At 47.1% G+C, this 16,965-nt stretch overlaps 1 long non-coding RNA gene across 1 annotated transcript; it reads right to left on the reverse strand.

Moving 5' to 3' along the window:
• Nucleotides 1-521: 521 nt before the first annotated feature.
• LOC129695822 (uncharacterized) lies at nucleotides 522-16,859 on the reverse strand. Its single transcript, XR_008723232.1, has 3 exons — nucleotides 16,783-16,859; nucleotides 14,028-14,085; nucleotides 522-2,790 (listed from the first exon to the last, which is right to left on the reverse strand). It is a non-coding gene; the product is annotated as an uncharacterized LOC129695822 (long non-coding RNA).
• Nucleotides 16,860-16,965: the final 106 nt, after the last annotated feature.

Here is a 16,965-nt window from a genome sequence, read left to right on the forward strand (position 1 = left end):
TAAGAAAAATACATTGTTCGATGTCAAGAGCTGAGCACAATACTGCAGTACCTCCTCTGGCAGTGCCTTCCAATCTAATCATTCTGCATAATGGGGTCACTCTTTATAATAGGGTGGAAATGTAAAAATCTAGGGGGCATAACGTTAAGATCAAAAGGAAAAATTTAAAGGTGATGCGCGGGTAGGTTTACTTGTGGAGATAGCTGTGGGTGCCTGCAATGTGATGCTCGTGATGGAGGTGGAGGCAGGGACAACTGCGCTTGTAAGGTTTTCAGAATGGCACATGGATATGCAGGAAACTGTGGGACATGGGTCACGTTCAGGTAGACATGGCATCATGTTTGTCACGGACATTTTGATCCAAAGGGTTTGTTCCTGTGCTTTACTGTTCTACGTTTGATGTGAATGTAGTAGCTTCCCAGCACCATTGAGCACTTCCAAGAAGTAAGTCTATATCTGCATCAGAACTGATCCGCAGTGCTACTTCTCTGTTGCATTGCACCAGATGTTGTTTCTTTTCTTTGAAATGAACTGCTGAGGGACGGTAAATTGGGAGTGGTTGTTAGAGGGTAAGTCCACATCTGACATGTGAGAGTCATTTAAAGTTAATCATAGTTCATGACTGGTCTGTTCCAGTAAGGAAGAGGGACCTTGCATGACCAAAGAGAGGGACGATTCAGAAGGATTCAGAACACAAAATCAGACAGGGTCTTTATTGAACATTGCACAAGCAGGAATGAACTTGTAGGTAATTAGAAGGGCCTAAAGGGGCAATTAAATGTTATCAGTAAATAGGATTTTTAAAAATCCAAAGGCCTTTTATACATACATTAAAAACAAGAGGGTCATTAAGGAAAAGATAGGATCACACAAGGATAGAAGATTAAAATTAGGCTTGGAGTCAGAGGATTCAGGTGAGTTACAAAACGAGTACTTAGCATTTCTATGCACCAAGGAGAAGGTCATGGAGGATTGATAAAAAATAGTAAGATTAAACGAGAACATCAGTTTGAAGTTTGATCTTTATTTTATGAGTTACGATGAGCGATTACGAGAAGAAGCCCCGCCAGTCCACATGCGCGTCAATCTTCAAAGCAGCGGTGTGAAATCACAGATAAGTCGCAGTCGAAGTAACATAGTAAGACTTAGAGAAGCCTAGAGCTACCGAGTGATCTTTATGAGAGAGGATAGGGAGTGCTGGGCACGTAATAGCTCATCGTAACTCCTCATAAAATAAAGATCAAACTTCAAACTGGTAACTTCTCGTTTAATCTTACTATTTCACTTCGGAGTCACGTGAGTGATTCCGTGAAGATTTCAAAGCTCTGTGATTTCATGCCGTGAGAAACGAGTCTACACAACCACAACTGCTTCATTGACAGATGAGGGAAACATTCATAATGAATAAATAATAGTAACTCCTCTCATCCGGGAGTAAACTAACCACTGAACCTAAAATAGAGTTGGCAAATACCCCTGGTCTGGCAATAGGTTATTATGAAAGTTTGTTCGTTCGACCATGCTGCAGTCGCCAGGATGTGGTACATAACCTTTGCTGCTGATGTTGTAGCAGCCCTGGTGGAGTGAGACTCGAAAAATATCAGTATCTACTCCTTCATGAGCCAAACCCCGTTTTAACCACCTGGAGATGGTCTGAACCAATACCTTTTTATAAAGTTTTTGTAATTACAAACATTGCTAGTTCAGAGCATCTACGGCTCTTCGTGACCTTGACGTATTGTTGTATATGTGTGACCATACACAACCAAAGGTCCATGGGGTATGCCATGAAACTAGTTTGAGACCTCACGTCTGTTCTGCTTAACTAAACATTAAAATATAATATTATTTGCAGATGTAACCATCCTGTCCAGTCACAATATGTAATGACTGAACCCCTTGCGCTGAGACCAGCGCCATGAGGATAAATACCTTATGAGAGCCGAGCCAAAGCTAAGGATGTAGCTGGAGCCCCCTGGTGAAATAGTGTTAATCCTATGTCAAAATCCCATACTGCCCTGTGCTTGTCCTGTGAGAACTTGTGTGAAAGATATCCTCTATAAACTCTGGATCAGAGGGTGAAATCTGACAGAGTGAGTCCCGTTTGCTGCAGCAAAGATGATGGGAAGACATATTGGGCACAGTTAATGGTCTTATGAACTTAATTTATTGTCAAAGGCCCATTTGAAACGAACTCCAAGATGTCAGTTATCTATACCGTATAAGATGTAACATTAGCATTCAAACAAAACGCTTCCCATCTCCTGAAGAGGAAATGTAATGCTTATCTTTTTTGGTGCTATCCCTGCACTCTGCAGTGAGCACAAATATGGATTGGTCTGACAATCTGAGCCGCAAGTGCAGTCTACTCAGAATCTATGTCAATAAATTGATTTTATCATGCAGAGGCTGGTTTCCCAAGCCACAGGCTGAACCAGCAAAGTTTTACGTTTAGAATAACCATAAAAGGTTGTATTATTATTATTCCCGATGAAAGCGGGAAGCATGGCTGCATAGTCCAGTCAGACAGAATGACAACCTAAAGCGGGATCTTGCTGACTTTATTGCAATACCCGACTGATGAGGCAAAATGGAGGGAGACAAAAGTAACTTCCTTCTCAATGAAGCGAGAATGTATCTTTCGCCACTGTTATGCCACATATTTTGCAACCGGTAAATGAGCCTGGAAACAAACTTATCGATATTCGGTGTTCCATCGAGCCATAATTTCATTAAATACTTAATGATCCAATACCCATTTTGAGTTGTCATTGATTGTATGTGATGATACTGTAACGGAAAATAAGATTAGGTAAATTATTACAGGATATTCTGACTTGATTGCACCCATGTGACTAACATATGCCGCCACCATAGTGTATCAACTCAACGTTGAGCATGCAGATTATACATATTCGCTCAATAACCCTTTTAACCTCTAGAATGCACCTAGTGTCTATAGATAGTTGATACTAATAACTGAATAATTGTTAACTCATGCAAATCTCTCCGAACTAAAGATGGCATTCATAATTTTCCACCTTAGAGCCCCATCAGTTTATAATGTAACTGAAATTTTACTGACCAGACTACTGGGGCAATGCTGAATACTGTTCGTCCACCATTATGACTTTGGTAGCTTCAGCTGGTAATAGCATAATGTCTGTCACAAAGCCCTACATGGCATTTGAGAGATTACTACTTTGCATGATGTAAGCTCCCCTACTTGCACAGCTGAATCACAGCTACTATAGTGCCAATTACACTTGATGAATAGAAGGCTGCTTTATCACAGCAAGATTGTTACAGGCTCCTATTAATTCCAATCTCTTACCCCAGGGCGGAGTCACAGACTAATTAATAGTTAAAGGTAAATCCCAATGATGAACAAGTCTAGTTTGTATCACCTTCATTTCCTTAAACATAGTTTGAGGCTGAAAGTTGATTTTAGCAACATACAGCGTTAGAATATCCTCCAGACAAGACATGACAAATGTTTTTGATCTCTTAGAGCATTCCAAGCATCGGTTTTAGTAATCTGGTAAATAACCAGGGAACTGAAGTTAACCCATTTTGCAATGTTTTTATCATTGCTTTGGTCCAGATAAATTTCAAATGTCTCCGGTGATCTCTGTTAATGGGAGCATCCTAAGGAAATCAGATGCGAAGTTTCCTATTCGGAAAAATGTATACTGCACATGCGAGTTAAACGACATTCTGCATCTTTTTCACAATGAACAGGCCACGCCTGCGAATTCCATACCTGCTCGAGCAACAACTCTGGCCCGATTTCCGAGCCTGTCCCGAAAGCCAATCCAGGCCATAATACTGAGCCTGCCTCGAAAGACAACTCTGGACATAATTCTGAGCTTGCCTGTAAAGACATATCTGGCCCAATTCTGTGCTTGGAACCCTTGTATTGTGCAGTTTACATGGTTAGATGCCACAACCATTTGTGTGTTGTAAGGCCACTTGGGTCTCGGATTGAAGACCACTGCTCAACTTTCATGGTGCCACCAACTTCAGTGAACTGCTTACTGCCAATGGAGGCGTGGGGTGTGTTGTCGCCGTAACGATGAAGCTTTGCTCGTCGTTGGTACCTCGATTGGTTCGACAGCTTTTGCTTCCTTATCCACGTTTTACCTGATGAATAGGTCTTACCTGAAGAGAGGATTCGGCAGCTGGTCTTTAATGTCACCCCTGATAGCGCTGTTCATTCCCGGCACTTAAAGCATGAGGGGAACTCTGGCCCCTTCCGGGTATTCTGCCACCTTCGTTTGCGAGGACTCCCTTGAATCCATACGCATGTGCTCTAGTACGGTCCACGGACATACTTTAGAATTTGAAGTCAGTTACCCACTGACCACTTGCACTCCCCTGCACAGAGAGGGAGATTCGTAGACAGCCCTGAACAGGTGCTGGCTGAGCAGGCCCCTGCCTTGAGGTATGCTCCCCGGATATACCTCCGACCTCGGAGTCAGAACAAAACAGATCCCATATGCTCTCCTCCTCCGAGAGGGAGACATTGTGCAGCCTTCAACAGGTGCTGCTGCCATGGGCCCCCGAGGAGACCCGCGGATATAAAGCTCCTCTTGCTGGAGCATATCGTGATGGAGCATCCTCACCATCAGGAGCTCTTTCCTGGACAGCCCTGATATTCTTTTTATTGGCTCGCCTGTCCCAGTTGGTATGGCGAATTTCGATGCCATGCCTGGCACCCCTGGTTCTTGGCTTCCATGCCTTGGGGTATGCTGCTCTGCAATATCCCCAACCTCAGGGTCAGAACAAAACTGCCCCGGTAAGCTCACCTCCTCCATGAGGGAGACATTATGCAGCCCTTCTACAGGTGCTGCTGCCATGGGCCCCCAAGAAGACCCATGGATACAAGGCTCCTCTTCATGGAGCAGATCTTCCCTATACAGCCTTGAACAGAAGCTGCTGCCATGGGCCCATGGGGTGACCCACAGATATAAAGCTCCTTCTGGAGCATGTCATGATCGAGCATCCTCTCCATCAGGTGCTCCATCTTTGCCAGATGTCCACAGATGTCGTTCCTAGTGGGAGGGGAATCCAACTGGCCTGACTCAACAGAGTCCACGGGCCTTACTTTTTAATGTATTTTCCTCCCCACAGGAGTAGCCAGGGTGCTCTCAGTCGGCACCCTGGTGAGACTGCCTTCCTCGTGGATTTACCCCTCCATGGGAACCACAGCGGTCTGGAAGCCGCTGACCGCCTTGTCAGCGACTGGAGTAGCGAACCCGACATCCGCCGGCTACCTGCGTTCCGTGGTCTGGACCGGAGTCTCCCCACAGTCCAAAGCCGGTTTCGCCGCGACTCGTCCAGACTTCGCTACAGCCTCCAGCAGGAAACCTCTGTAAGAGGTTCCTGCAAGAAAAACACAACCTGGAAAGAAATAAAAATGTACCTGTCGGTTTAAACTTACCGCTGGCAGGAGCGACGCGCCTGCCAGTCTGGTGCTTCGCCATGCGAACGACGTAATGACGTGCATGCGGACTGGCGGGGCTTCTTCACGGAATCACCCACGTGACTCCGAAGTAAAATACATCTATTGATGCTCCTGAACACATAATCAGTGATGTAACCTGGGCTCATTGGGTGTTTCGGGTCTTTCAACATCAGCCCCGCTCACCCAGGCGATCAAGTCGTGGTTGATCAGATGGCATTCTTGTGTTCAGGTGGCATTCGCTCCTCCCCATGGACCTCCTCTCTAGATCCAGAGACATCTCGAGGCTTTCTCCGCTGCCCCTGTGGTGTTCTTGATGGCTCTTCTCCTCTCCAATCCGTTGATGCCCAGTGCGCTCAAGGTTTTGTAGAGCGATTGCCCTGCAAAACCTCTGCAGCCAACCTCGATGGGCTTACACCTTGCCTTACAGCCCTGCTTATGGCAGTCTATGACCAGCTCTTCGTATATGGTCTTCTTCCTCTCGTGGGCCTCCTCCGGACGGTCCAGTGCAAGTTATACATATGCTAGGGTATAATGAATACAATGCAATACAATGCGGTTTTATTCGTCACATTGCACATGAAGTGCAAGTGAAATGAATTTGCCAGCAGCGGTACAATGATAAAGAACACACAATACACAATAAAAATGTAACAAAAACATCCACCACAGCAATCATCACTGTGGTGGAAGGCACAGAACTTGGCCAGTCCTCGTCCAATTCCCCCCGTGGTCGGGACCTCAACCCTCCGCAGCCGTCGCTGCGGGCGTCCAGATGTTCAGATAAGGTAAGTCCAGATAAGTCCTGAATCGGTGCCTCCCCACCGGAGACCGTGGCTTCAAGATGGTGTAGGCCGCAGGCCGGCAGTCGAAGATTTAAAGTCCCCGCCGCGCCGCAGCCAGAAGCACCGCAGACCGTAGGGCCGGCGGTCGAAGCTCCCCTCCAGGGGAGATGGTAAGTCCATGCCTCGCCCGCGGTAGAAGTAGGCCACGGGCCGGCAGTGGTGGCTTCTTCTTCTCCCGGGTCCCCCACGAGGGATCCCAGGCTGCGGACGCAACGCCAGCTGGAGCTCTGCAGACCGTGGCTTCAGGCTGCCCGCATCCGCGAGCCAAGGAAACGGAGCACTCCCCTCCGGCGAGGGCTCGCCCGCTCCACGCCGAGCGTCCACGCTGCGCCCGCCGCTGAAGCCCCAGGCGCGTCTCCGGGAAATGCCGCACCGATCCTTGCTGTTAGGCCACGGGGGAGGTGTCATGGAAAATGTTGTCTCTCCGTGGAGGGGGGCGACCAAAGCGGTTTCCCCCTTACACCCCCACACCACCCCCCACACAAAGAACCATTAAAAACATACTTTAAAACATACTAAAAAAATTTTTAAAAAGTTGAAAAAACTAACACGTTGCTGGCGTGGAAGAAGGTGGTATTGGGTCTCTTGAAAAGCATAAGGTGGATAAATCCCTAGGGTCTGATGCAATCTATCTCAGGTTATTGAGTGAGGCAAGGGAGAAAATTGCAGGAATCTTGACAAATGTCTTTGTGTCCTCTCTAACTGCAGGTGAGGTCCCAGAGGACTGGCGAGTAACCTATGTTATTCCTTGAGTTTTTTTGAGCAGGTGATGAAGATTGTTGATGAGGGTTGGGCAATGAATGATATTTATATGGAATTTAGAAAGGCATTTCATAAAGTCCCTCCCCCCCTCCCATGGTAGGCTGATCCAGAAAATTACAAAACCTACATCAAACCCAAAACAATTAGGAGCAGACAAGGGCATTCGATCCAATTTGAGATACCAGCTACCAAGACAGATGCGTACAGCAATTCATTCTTCCCCTGCACAATTAAAGCATGGAATAGTCTTCACCCTCCCATAGTTACCCAACCAGATGCAACTAAATTTAAGGTAGCTCTTTCTTCCCAAAAACCCTTTCTGGCTTAAGTCCTCCCTCCACTACCTCCAGTTTAAATTCCATTTGGAATATTTTGGAGGACCAGGAAACCAAGTTAAGATGCATGGGATTCAGTGATTTAATAGACTGCATTCAGAAATAGCTATCCCATAGAGGATAGAGGGTAAACATAAAAATTAGGTGCAGGAGTAGGCCATTCGGCCCTTCGAGCCTGCACCGGTAGAGGTGGAATAGTGTTATGCTGCAAGAGGTCTGTAACCAGTGATGTCCCACAGGGATCTGTGTTGGTACCATTGTTGTTTGTGATATATACAAACAATGTGGAATTAAATAGACAGTAGATTGGATGGCTAGTGATTTTGAAGATGACACCAAAAGAGATAGCGTGGAGTATCAGAATCTTTTTCCCAGGGTGGAATGTCCAAGACTTGAGGGCATAGCTTTAGGGTCAGATGGAAAGTTTAAAAATGATAGAGTCATAGAGTGATACAGTGTGGAAACAGGCCCTTCGGCCCAACTTGCCTACACCGGCCAATATGTCCCAGCTACACTAGTCCCGCCTGCCTGTGTTAGGTCCATATCCTTCCAAACCTGTCCTATCCATGTACCTGTCTAACTGTTTCTCAAATGTTGGGATAGTCCCAGCCTCAACTACTTCCTCTGACAGCTTGTGCCATATACCCACCACCCTTTGTGTGAAAAAGTTACCCCTCAGATTCCCCTTCATCTTAAACCTATGTCCTCTGGTACTCGATTCACTTACTTGTGGCAAGAGAGACTGTGCAACTACCCGATCTACAGAGAAGATTTACGAGGATGTTGCCCGGACTAGAGGGTCTGAGCTATAGGGAGCGGTTGAGTAGGCTGGGACGCTTCCCTGGAGCGTCGGAAGATGAGGGGTAGTTGCCCAGAACTGAACACAATACTCTAAATGTGGTCTCAACAACATCTTATACAACTGCAACATGACCTCCCAACTTCTATACTCATGTGTAGGAAGGAACTGCAGATGCTGTTCTATACACGATGTGAGGGGCTGTTTTTTATATAGTGATGGGTGCCTGGAACCTGCTGCTGGGTGGTAGTGGAAGCAAATCCAATAATGCAGTTTAAGAAGTGTTTGGATAAGCCTGGATATGCAGGGATTTTGGGGATATGGGTCATATGCAGACAGATATTAGTTTAACTTGGCATCATGTTTGGTACAGACATTGCGGTCTGTAAGGCCTGTTGCTGTGTTGTATTGGTATATTGTCTTAAAACAAACAAAACAAAAATTAAATGTATTTTAATGCAAGGATTATAACTACTAAATGAGAGGAATTCAATGCTTTATTAAACAGGGCTGTTTAATATTGTGATCATCACTGTGACATGGGGTAGGACTGGCAACTCAATGTCCTAGGATTTGGACAAGATTTTATTATTTCAGTATTGAGGGGGGGGTGGAAGATTGCAACCTTCACGTGGTCCACCCTGTTTCGTTGAATGCAATCAAACCGGCTTGCACAATCAAATAAGATCAAATAAAACAAGTTGTCCTGCTACTTTAGGCTGTGCACGCCATACGCACGAAGAAGAGTATTGAGGGAAGATATCCACGAAGGCTCCTCAAGCTATGCTGTAAGGTTGAGATTAGAAAGTGAGATAAGGGGTGTTGCTGGGGATGTAATACAGACCTCCCAACAATCTACAGGAGATAGAGGAACAGGAGGAACAGGCCTGCTGACATACTGCATTACAGCATGGTATGGCAGCTGCACCATGGCAGACAGGGAGAGGCTTCAGAGGGTAACTAGGACAGCACAGAAGATCATTGGTTGCCCTCTCCCCTCCCTGATGGATATCTACACCTCCCGCTGCCTTAGCAGGGCAAAGAAGATCATCAAAGACAGCTCCCATCCTGCGTTTGGACTCTTCGACCTGCTGCCCTCTGGAAGGCGCTATAGGTGCATCAAATCCAGGACAAATAGACTCAGAAATAGTTGCTTTCCGAAAATTATAACTACTCTTAATTCAAATTCACACATGCACTGACTTCACAGCCCAACACCCGGACTTCCATCTGTATATATGTAGGGAAGATAGCCCGAGAATTTGTGCACCCACCCCCCCCCCCCCCCCCCCCCCTTCTCCCTTCTGTTTTTTGTTTTTTCTGTTTCTTGTTTTTTGTACTAAATTATATGTATGCACTGAGTACGAGCAGCTTTCAATTTCACTGTACATGTATAGTGACAATAAATGGCATATCTAGGTAGATATCAGAGCAATGCAATAAAAATAGGATTATCGTACTGGGGAATTTCAATCTCGGAAATACTAACTGGGATTGCCTTAATGTTAAAGACTCAAAAGGGTTGGAAATTTTGATATGTGTCCTGGAGAGACATTTGGTGCAATATGGAGATAGACAGACGAAGGAAGGAGCATTTCTAGACCTTATCTTGAGGAATGTATTTAGTCAAGTGGAGGGAGCGACCACCCTCCTCAATTGGGAGGCTCAGAACTGCGGCAGAAATCCAGTGTTACTTCTTGTCCCAGGAGAAATGCATCAGCTTCTTCAGGACCTTGGAATCTGTAGACCAGTCACTACATTGCTGGTCTGGTCCATGCCAGCTTTTACCTAATATCTTCCATTGGAATGCAGCTAGCTGATAAGCTCGGTGCTCAACGGCGCGACCGGAAGTTGGATATATCGAATGGAGACTGTACAGAAGCTTCTGTTAGGTCTTACACTTATATGTCAATAAAGAAATTAATATGAAGTTAAATGACTTCTTGTTATTCAAGAGACTTCTTACATGGGGTCAGAAGTGGGTTTCGAACCCACGCCTCCAGTTGGAATGCTGAGCAACTAAATACATGCAGTGCCACTCTATTGGCATATGGTGGCAGAAAGATTGATCCTACCGGACAGATAAAGTTACAGTGCCACTATAACGGGATGGACACAGATTATCATTTTATATCGTCAAAACTGGTGCAGTGCCACTATTAGGAATTCACGGAATACAACGATCTCTTCACCGACAAGCCCAGAAAGCTTCCAGTAACACATTCAATGACCCTGGACCCAGACGTGAGACCCGTTGTTCTTTCTGCACATCGCATTCCCATAGCCATGTGCGACCGGGTCAAAGCCAAATTAGATAGAATGCAAGCATTGGGGGTTATCACTCCTGTGACGGAACTCACCGACTAGGTGTCCTCGATGGTCGCTACCACAAAAAAGAACAAATACGAGATCCATATATCAAGGCCAAGGACCTGAATGTTGCCCTGAAAAGGCTGCATCACCCCATGCGTACAGTGGGGGAAGTGGCTGCCCGCATGGGAAACGCAACAATATATTCCGTGCTAGACACCAAAACTTCTTTCTGGCAGATTCCCCTCGTCCGCAAATCATCAATGCTCACCACCCTCAGCACCTCGTTTGGCCGCTACTGGTTCCTACGGATGCCATTCGGAATCAACTCGGCCAGTGAGGTGTTCCAACGCAATATCGAACAGATCTTTGAAGGTCAACCATGCGCGATCATTGTTGATGACATCATTGTTGCGGGCAGAAACGTTAGAAAGAACACGGCGAAAACTTGAGAAAGTGATCAATCGTGTCAGGGAAGTGAATTTAAAACTCAGTCCTCACAAATGCAAGTTCCGTGTCAATCAGGTGAGCTACGTGGGACATATTTTCACAACAAAGACCTTAAGGCTCATCCTTCAAAGACAGCGGCCATCAGCGAAATGGCTGCACCAACTGATGTCACCGCCCTGCAGAGATTTCTGGGCATGGTCAACTACCTTGGGAAATTTATTCCCAGTTTCAGCGAGCTCTCGGCTCCCCTACGGCAGCTTACTCACAAAGGCACTGACTGGACATGAACAGCAGCAATGTGCTTTTGACACACTCAAACAACAGATGTCGTGCCCTCCTACCCTGGCTTATTTCAATGTCAATCAGCCTGTTACACTTACCTGCAACGCTTCCTAGTACAGCCTCGGCGCTACGCGCCTACAGGGAGAAAAGCCTATTGCCTATGCTTCCAGGACAATGACAGACACAGAGACTAGATATGCACAGATCGAAAAGGAGTTGCTGGCTGTGGTCTTCGCCTGTATCAAGTTCAACGGCTACATCTTCGGCAAGCTTGTAACAATCGGACCGATCACCAACCACTGTTAACTATCCTCAATAAGCGGATATGTTGATAGATCTCCTGAATCTCCAAAATGTTCCACGTGACACAACACGGCTCTCCAGCACAATGACTGTTATCGAGACAAACACCTACCACTCTTCCCGTTTCATAGCAACTGCTCCAGCCATACAACCCGAAGGTAGTCCAGAATCAATTGCTCCATAAAAGGCGGACGCAGAAGGCGTGCTTTGACCGATCCAGTCGACCACTCAAACCGTTGATGGAAGGACAAGCTGTCAGGCTACAAACCCAGAAAGGCTATGACTGCTTGGGCACGGTCAAAGAGGCATGCCAGGTGCCCCGATCCTATAAGGTCCAGTCAGAAGGAAGTATCTGCAGAAGGAATCGGAGGCACATTCTACCAGTAAATGAGCCGGTGTCATCGCAGCAAATCCCATACGATCCTGCGAATTACCCGAATGAAATGATGTGGATGGAAGATGGAAATGCTCTTCTAAACAATGGACATGAGACACGTGTCTGCACCAGTGGAAGAACCAGCTGTGGGGTAGGTACTGGCGGAGAAATCACCCGTGAAACCCATTGAAAAATCACCTGTGAAACCTGTACCTGCAGAGTAATCACCTGCTAAGAACCTTGTGCCGTTCGTGGCAGCACCTGTAAAGAGTGCCACAGAGTGGTTATACCAGACACATGCAGGACAGATTTGCAAGCTGAATCCTAGATACAAAGACTATGTCTAAATGTTTTTACTTTGAGCAACGCTACTTTACTTGCTTTGCTTTGCTGTAGTTGTTAGTTAAATTTTTATATTCATAGAGCTTTGCTGCCGAACATATGTGCATGCTTGTTTTAGTTATGAGGCAGATGCTACAAACGAGAAGGAGGATGTAGACCAGTCACTATAATACTGGTCTGGTCCATGCCAGCTTTTCATAATATCTTCCATTGGAATGCAGCTAGCTGATAAACTCGGTGCTCAAGGGTGCGACCAGCAGTTGGATATCGAATGGAGACTGCACAGAAGCTTCTGTTAGGTCTTACACTTAAATGTTCAATAAAGAACTTAATATGAAGTTAAACAACTTGTTGTTATTCAATAGACAATAGACAATAGGTGCAGGAGTAGGCCATACGGCCCTTCAAGCCAGCACCGCCATTCAATGTGATCATGACTGATCATCCACAATCAGTAACCCGTTCCTGCCTTCTCCCCATATCCCCTGACTCCACTATCTTCAAGAGGCCTATCTAGTTTCCAGAGAACCGGCCTCCACCGCCCTCTGAGGCAGAGGATTCCACACTCACAACTCTCTGTGTGAAGAAGTGTTTCCTCATCTCCGTTCTAAATGGCTTACCCCCTGTTCTTATATTGTGAACCCTGGTTCTGGACTGCCCCAACATCGGGAACATGTTTCCTGTCTCTAGCGTGTCCAAACCCTTAATAATCTTTTATGTTTCAATAAGATCCCCTCTCTTCCTTCTAAACTCCAGAGTATACAAGCCCAGCCGCTCCATTCTCTCAGCATATGACAGTCCCGCCATCCGGGAATTAACCTTGTGAACGTACGCTGCACTCCCTCAATAGCAAGAATGTCCTTCCTCAAATGTGGAGACCAAAACTGCACCCAATACTCCAGATGTGGTCTCACTAGGGTCCTGTACAACTGCAGAAGGACCTCTTTGCTCCTATACTCAACTTTTCTTGTTATGAAGGCCAACATGCCATTCGCTTTCTTCACTGCCTGCTGTACCTGCATGCTTACTTTCATTGACTGATGAACAAGGACCCCCAGATCCCGTTGTACTTCCCCTTTTCCCAACTTGACACCATTTAGATAATAATCTTTCATGAGACTTCTTACAGTAACAAAGGTAGGGAGCAGGACCAGAGTTACCATCCAGCATCACAGCATGGTCAGCACTCGCCTCCTCACAGTCAGGTACCCAAACCTTTGCATCCAGCTCCTGCTAGTTTGCTGGCTAGGTTTCTTGTTGCTGCTCAGATGTACTGAGTCAGTGCACCTCAGTTTGAGTTTGAGTCTGAAGGAGGGTCTTGACCCAAAACGTCACCCATTCCTTCTCTCCAGATATGCTGCCTGTTCCGCATTACTCCAGTTACTCCAGCATTTTATGTCTAGCTCAGGTGTACTTCCTGATAAAGGAGAGCTTCACACAAATTACATAATCTCTTCCAGCAAGAATTCTATCCACTACTTCCATTTTAATCCATGCAAAAAGTATGATTGAAAAACCCCACCTGCACTCACTCTGAGGTCTGCGGGATATATGCCAATGAAGAGCACATCATCAGCATAGACTGATCGAAGGACCTATGTGGCTAATTTGTGCATCCATCAACCCATCAATTTATCCCTCCAAAGTTCCAGCAACAGCTGCACATGGATGCAAATGGTTGACTCGATATGGATTTCCAATGTGGCAAACTGCCCAAAGATTTACCATTCACAAAGAGTGCAACAAATACAATACTTACGTTCAATCAGCAGCAGAGTGATGGAGATTACAGAGGAACTCAGCAGGTCAGGGAGCATCTGTGCAGGGAATGGAGAGATGGCGTTTCAGTTCGGAACCATTGTTCAGACTCAAGTCGCAGAGACAAGTCAGCGAGGGTTGGTAATTATTGCTGGAAGATTTCAGTCCAAAATCAGAGGCATCTTGCTCGAATCATATTGCGTCTTGGTGTACCTCTGATTTCCCTACCTATGGTATATTGTGTGCACATCTGATTTCCCTACCTATGGGAGGATGTAGTGGTAATGAAAGTAGTGCAAAGAGGTTCATCAGATTGGTCTCCTTTTATTCTCTGCTCTTTGTCCACCCCTGCCAATCCCCCCCCCCCCCCCCCCCCCCCCCCCCTTGCCAGGCTTTGTCCCAGTCCATCTCTTTCAGAGAAACAACAAACTGCAGATGCTGGTTTATTAAAAAAAACACCATGCTGGAGTAACTCAGTGGGTCTGGCAGCATTTCTGAAGAACATGGATTGGTGATGTTTCGGATCATGACCCTTCTTCAGACTTATTGGAGTGGGGAAGGGGGTGAAATCGGGCAGAAATGGGGCAATAAACACCAACCCTTGCTGATTTATCTCTGCGACATTTAGTCTGAACAAAGCCTGACTAGTAATAGGCAGATACAGGTTGGAGGGGGGAGATGATAGGCAGATGGTCGGACAATGGCCAGAGATGAAAAGACAAAAGGTGTGACATAATGATTGAAGATGAGTGAATTGTCAAGCCAGAGCAAGGAATATAGGTAGAAGGGGAGGGGGGAAATTGGTGAGAGTCCAGGTGGGGCACAGGGAAGATGGGGAGGGGAGGGGTGTGGAAGGGGAATTGGAGTAGGGTGCAGCTTAGTTACCTAAAAATTGAAAATGTAATGATCGTACCATTGAGTTGTAAACTACCCAGGCAGAATATGAAGTGCTGTTCCTCCAGTTTGTGTGTGGCTTCACTCCATCAACGGAGAAGGTCCAATACAGCCTGGGAATGGGATGAGGGGTTAAAATGGTTAGCAACTGGGAGATCTGGTAGGCCTCGGCGCACTGAGCGTAAGTGTTCGGCGAAACGGTCTTCAAGTTCTGTGCCCGGTCTCGCCGATGTAAAGGCCACATTGGGAACGCCAGATGCAGTAGATGAGGTTAGAGGAGGTGCATGTGAATCTCTGCCTCACCAGGAACGACTGCTGGGGTCCCTAGACACATGGTCGGAAATCCCGGGGGGGGGGGGGGGGGGGGGGGACACGTTCACCCCCTGTTTTGAGAGGTGGGGGACGATCCCATTTTTTGTAATCCGGATTTTAAAACTCGGTGAAATCTCCGCTTTCCACGAGACAGTGGAGGTGGGACTGCTGATCGAGGGCGCCGATTGGACGAGAGAGACATCGGTCAGCAGGCAATGGGAGCGGGACATGATGATTCAGCGCGATGATTGGAGAAGGGAAGTGTCGGTCAGTGGCGGAAGTAGGGGGGGTGGGACTAAGGATAGAGAGCGGTGCTTGGAGGAGGGAGACGTCCTTGGAGCAAAGATCATAGAGCGGAGCTTGAATTGCATGCCCTGGTCATAGGGTCACAAACGAAAAACACTCTCGGCATCCATGGAAACAGACCTGAGCCCCATCCGCAGCCAGGATCTATCCTGGGTCTCCAGCACTGCAATCGCTGCCACACCGCCACTGGACCATCCCCGTCCTCACCCGAGTGCCCTCCCCCCTCCCCACGCCCAGGGAATCAGACGGGAGTGGTGCCCCCAGGCCCACAGCTAGCGCAGAGAAGCAGCGCTAAACCCAGCTCAGCTGCCTGTCAACTCTGCCTGCCAACGACGGCCCAGCATTACAGTCAGCGCGGAGAAGCAACGCTAGCTCCACGGCCCAAGACTGGAGTCCCGTCAGTCCAGGCAGGGCTGTAGGTTAACCCGGCGAGACAGGTAGAATTGAGTTGCATTTAGCGCTGCTTCTACGCGCTGGCTGTGGGCCTTATGTAATTTAGTCCAACCATCTGCCTATCATCTACCCCTCATCCCCCCCAACTGTATCCACCTATCACTCACCATGCTTGGTCCTACCCCTCCTCTCTTCCAGCTTTCTCCCTCTTCCCCCAATCAGTCTGAAGAAGGGTCCCGACCCAAAACGTCGCCCTCTCCATGTTCTCCAGGGATGCTACCCGACCCAGTGAGTTACTCCATCATTTTGTGTTCAGTGTAATTTATTGTCACGTGTACTGAGGTTCAGTCATAAGGAATAGGAGTAGAATTAGGCCAATTGGCCCATCAAGTCTACATCACCATTCAATCATGGCTGATCTATCTCTCCCTCCTAAGCTACCCACATTCTCCTGTATTCTCCCCATAACCTCTGCCTCCTGTACTAATCAAGAAAAAGTAATCAAGTAATGTAAGATTCCAGAACTACAGTTCCTTGTGTGACCATCTAAAACTTTCATAGAAACATAGAAAATAGGTGCAGAGGTAGACCATTCGGCCCTTTGAGCCTGCACCGCCATTCAATATGATCATGGCTGATCATCCAACTCAGTATCCTGTACCTGCCTTCTCTCCATACCCCCTGATCCCTTTAGCCACAAGGGCCACATCTAACTCCCTCTTAAATATAGCCAATGAACTGGACTCAACTACATTCTGTGGCAGAGAGTTCCAGAGATTCACCACTCTGTGTGAAAAAAAAAAATTCTCATCTCGATCCTAAAAGACTTCCCCCTTATCCTATCCATGTACCTGTCCAATGTTTATCCTTGATCCGAGACCATTGGATGCTCCGCCTTTGACCACGTGGCCGGCCTGGCGTGGAGCCCCGCCCCTTTGACCACGTGGCCGGCCTGGCGTGGAGCCCCGCCCCTTTGACCACGTGGCCGGCCTGGCGTGGGGCGTGGGGCGACGGAGCCCCTCCCCCTTTGACAG

Source organism: Leucoraja erinacea, chromosome 3 (assembly GCF_028641065.1).
Source record: "Leucoraja erinacea ecotype New England chromosome 3, Leri_hhj_1, whole genome shotgun sequence".
Classification (NCBI taxonomy): domain Eukaryota; kingdom Metazoa; phylum Chordata; class Chondrichthyes; order Rajiformes; family Rajidae; genus Leucoraja; species Leucoraja erinaceus.